This window comes from Scyliorhinus torazame, chromosome 13, assembly GCF_047496885.1.
Source record: "Scyliorhinus torazame isolate Kashiwa2021f chromosome 13, sScyTor2.1, whole genome shotgun sequence".
NCBI lineage: Eukaryota > Metazoa > Chordata > Chondrichthyes > Carcharhiniformes > Scyliorhinidae > Scyliorhinus > Scyliorhinus torazame.
Window position 1 is genome coordinate 148,874,530 of NC_092719.1, and position 4,224 is coordinate 148,878,753.

Sequence of the window (4,224 nt, forward strand, 5' to 3'; positions counted from 1 at the left end):
CCAGGCTGTGATGCAGCCTGATAGGATGTTTTCTATGGTGCATCTGTAAAAATTGTTAAGAGTCAATGTGGACATGCCGAATTTCCTTAGTTTCCTGAGGACGTTTAGGTGCTGTTGTGCTTTCTTGGTCATAGTGTCGACGTGGATGGATCAAAACAGATTGTTGATAGTGTGCACACCTAGGAATTTGAAGCTGTCAACCATCTCCACCTCACCACCATTGATGCAGACATGATGTATGATACTTCACTTCATGAAGTCAATGACCAGCTCTTTAATTTTGCTGATGTTGAGGGAATATTGTTGTCGATACATCACGCCACTAGGTTCTCTATCTCCCTTCAGTACTCCGACACATCATTGTTCGAGATCTGACTCACTACAGTCATGTCAGTAGCAGGCTTGTTGGAGTTGGAGACAAATTTTGCGACACAGTCTTGTGTATATAAGGAGTATGGTAGGGGGCTAACTACGTAGCCTTGTGGGGCCCCGGTGGTATTGAGGACTACTGTGGAGGAGGTGTCCTCTTAACTGCGCAGTGCTGAGGGTGAGTTGCACTGTCAAAGATGCCAGGGCTGAATCCCCCGTTACTAAGTGCTGAATCTGGGACTGGATAGCGAGCGTTCTACGTTGACAAAAGCAGTGCAGGGCCCAGAGGAATTCAGAACATGTTAATGGTCTAGAACCGGCGTCTGATGGCCGTATGATGGCGTCTGATTCGCCGGCGTCAGCACCGGCACTCGAGAGCCTGACAAGCAGCAGCCGCATATAAGCACTCCACTCCCCACACACACTAATTCCAGCCAACTAGATGGCACCCCGAAGAGCGACATCCTATTTCACCGATGCAGAGCTAGAGACCTGAATGCCGTGGCGGAGAGGTGGAGCACCTTGTTCCACGGGGTGGGAAGACGGCTGTCATCTGCCGATGTCAACCGACCCTGGGGGTAGGTGGCAGAGGCCGTGAGCGCCGTGGGCCCCACCACCAGGACCACACTACAGTGTCGTAGGAAGCTGCACGACCTCCTCAAGGTAGCCATGGTGAGTAGCCAGCCCCGTGCCCCTGGCAGCACCCACATCCCACACCCCCCGCACGCAAAGCCGTTTCATGCGACCCACACCAGGCAGTGCTGGCAGCAGGTGGGCAACACTGCAGGCCAGCCAGGGTGGACAGGGGTCATGTAAGGCAGCTATGGAGCACGCAAGAGGAGCGTAGGTGTGGGGGGGGTGTTGGGTTCAGTGAGGGTGAACAGTGGAGGGAGTGTTTGGAGGGGTGTATGTGGGGGTGGGGGTTGGACCGGATGGTAGTGCTGCCACTGACCAGGCCCCCTAGTCGGTGAACCTGGAGTCGATTAGATTGTCCTGTGCGTGGCGGCCCAGGCGCACACGTTGTTCGACCTCCTGTGGCTGCCCGGGTCCCAGGCCCTCCTCTTCACCCTTCTCGTTGGACGAGGCCTGGTATTCGTCCCCCTCTTCCAGCATGTCACCCATCTGCAACACGATGTTGTGGAGGACACAGCAGGCCACCAAGTTGTGGGAGACTCACCTAGCATTATACTAGAGGACCCCTCCAGAGTGGTCCAAGCACTTGAACCACATCTTGAGCACGCCGATGCACCACTCAATCATGCCCCTCGTTGCTGCATGGACATCGTTGTAGCGGTTCCCCATGTCGGTCTGTGGCCTCTGGATTGGTGTCATCAGTCACTGCCACAGTGGAAAATCCCTGTTGCCCAGGAGCTAACCCCTCACCAGGGGTGCACCCAGCAGATGTTGGGAACCGTCGAGTGTGCCAGGATGAAGGCATCGTGCACACTGCCCGGGTATTGGATGCAGACGGACATGATGTGTGTCCCATCGATCACCCCCTGAACCTGCGGCATCCCGGCGATGGCAGCGAATTCCACTGCCCGGCACACTGGTGGGTTCAGTCCCTGCCAAAGGTAACATATTATGCCGACCTGCAGACATGGTCACCGTTGCGGCATGGATGTTTCCGTGCATGGAGGTCTGGGAGACCCCGGACAGATCCCCACTCAGTGCCTGGAAGGACCCCATGGCGTAAATGTTCAGGGCAACCGTCACCTTGATGTGTTCCGGGAGCGGGTGTCCTTCTCCATACCCCGCTGTGCCAGATGTGCCATGATCTGGCAGAGATGTTGCACGGTCCCCCTGCTCAGCTGAGTCTTTGGCAACACGCTCGGTCCTGCAGGTCCTCGACTGACAGGCGCTGCCAATATGCATGAGGTGTGAGGCGGCGCCTCCTTCCCACCTACTCCCAGGCCTGTTGGACAACTGGCTCTCCATCCTCACTGGCTGGCCCCTGTTCCTCTGGGGCAGGCTCAAGTTCTGCAGGGCTCTCCCCGAGCAGCTCCTGCTTGTACAGCATCAGTGCATCCGTCAGGGCTGTGGCGGATAGGATGATGGCAAGCATGCTTAGTTGGACATCAAAATCCATTGTCTGCAGGCGGTAAAGTGTGGCCATGTTAGCATGGTGGGTAACCCCATGCCCGATCAGGCCCAACAGACAACACGGTGGCCCTGGCCTGCATTGCAGCCTCTGCCCCTACCGCATGTACCCCTCCCATCTTCTCCTCCAGTCCAATCCCCACACAAACCCCTGACTGTTCCCCCTGGCACTCAATCCTCCACCTCGCAACCCTAGCCACGTTGGTACCCGGCATTGGGGGGGCCTCTGCTTGCAGCAGCCGTCCCTGCCAGTAGGCGTACCAGTGGCTGGCCCTACACATGCCAGCTGTACGCTCTGCGGCCCCTGTTCAGCGCCCTCATGTGGGCTCTACTGTGGGCGTCCCCCTTGGGTGAGCCGCATGATGCCCCGCCAGCAGGATAATGCCCGAGTGTTGGGGGGGAAGGTCCTTATGCCTCGTTGCGCTCTGTGCAACCACGGGCCATGGTGGGTGGTCAGTGGGTCGCGCAGCAAGATGCCTGGATACCCAGTCCCAGGGGATTACCCCGGCCCCATGGCCCATCCCCAGGTCACCCCTCACTCCCCCCCCCCCCCATCCCGGCAGACGCCCACCTAGCCAGCGACAGCACCGGCAGCCCACAGTTACGCCTTTGGGAACATGTCCTATATCCTCACTTTCCCTCAACAGCCAAGGGCCTGTCTCCTGATTTTATATTGCAGAGTGAATCTTGCCATCGGTAATTCCTCCTGCCGGAGGCAGTGCATCGCTGAGGCCCAGAGAATACCGGGGCGGGGCGGGCTTGTTAATGATATGCCAAAGGCATTTACCTTACAATTTGCATGGCCACGCCAATGTGCGGCGTAGAATGCATTCACGCCGCTGTCGAGGGGCCAGAGCATGGCGTTCTGTTTGGTGCCGGCGCCGGCCACCATTTTCGGCTGATGCGCGATTCTCCGCCCAGTCATGTTTCCCGATTCCGGCGTCGGCCAACGAAGAATCCCGCCCACCATCTTTCAGGTGAGCTGCTGAACTGAGGCCCCAGCTGCCTGCCCAGGCCGAAATAAAAGATCCCATGGGACTATTTCAAAGAAGAGGTGGGGAGTTATCCCTGGTGTATTTATCCCTCAATCAACATCATAAACACAGATTATCTTATCGCTTCTCGGCCTTTTGGCTAAGATCAAGTGTTGTTTCTGTTCTTATCAGTTTGAAATGAAATGAAAATTGCTTATTGTCGCAAGTAGGCTTCAAATGAAGTTACTGTGAAAAGCCCCTAGTTGCCACATTCCGGCGCCTGTTCGGGGAGGCTGGTACAGGAATTGAACCCACGTTGCTGGCCTGCCATGGCCTGCTTTAAAATCCAGCTATTTAGCCTTGTGCTAAACCAGCCCCTACTGGTTTAATATCTGATACATTCCCTGGCTGGGAACCAAATATTAAATTGATTTTTGGGATAGGGAGTTGGGACAGGGGCTTGCTCATTCTACCCCAAGCATCAGCCTTGTCTCGCAATGCCTCCAGGAATGGTGCACCTTCCCCTCTTTGGGAAACAAAGAATGCAAAATGAGAAAATTGCGCAAAATATGCTTTCTCCTTCTCTCCCTTGCCATATCCCCTCACCCTGAGCAATACGGCAGTGCGGGGTAGGAACGAACGATGCAATTAAAAGCCATTTCTCGACTCCAAAATGCTGCTGAACTTTTCTTGAGCACACTTTGTTTTGTTATGCTCTTGTCGTAGCATAAGTTGCTTCCTTGATGTGCACTCTGATAAAGGAAGGTTCAGACTTGGAGAT

At 55.5% G+C, this 4,224-nt stretch overlaps 2 pseudogenes; both read left to right on the forward strand.

The window, feature by feature from the left end:
• Nucleotides 1-3,583: 3,583 nt before the first annotated feature.
• On the forward strand, nt 3,584-3,704 carry LOC140388685 (U2 spliceosomal RNA; annotated as a pseudogene).
• An 81-nt stretch (nt 3,705-3,785) lies between these two features.
• LOC140388682 (U2 spliceosomal RNA) lies at nt 3,786-3,966 on the forward strand (annotated as a pseudogene).
• The last annotated feature ends 258 nt before the right edge of the window (nt 3,967-4,224 follow it).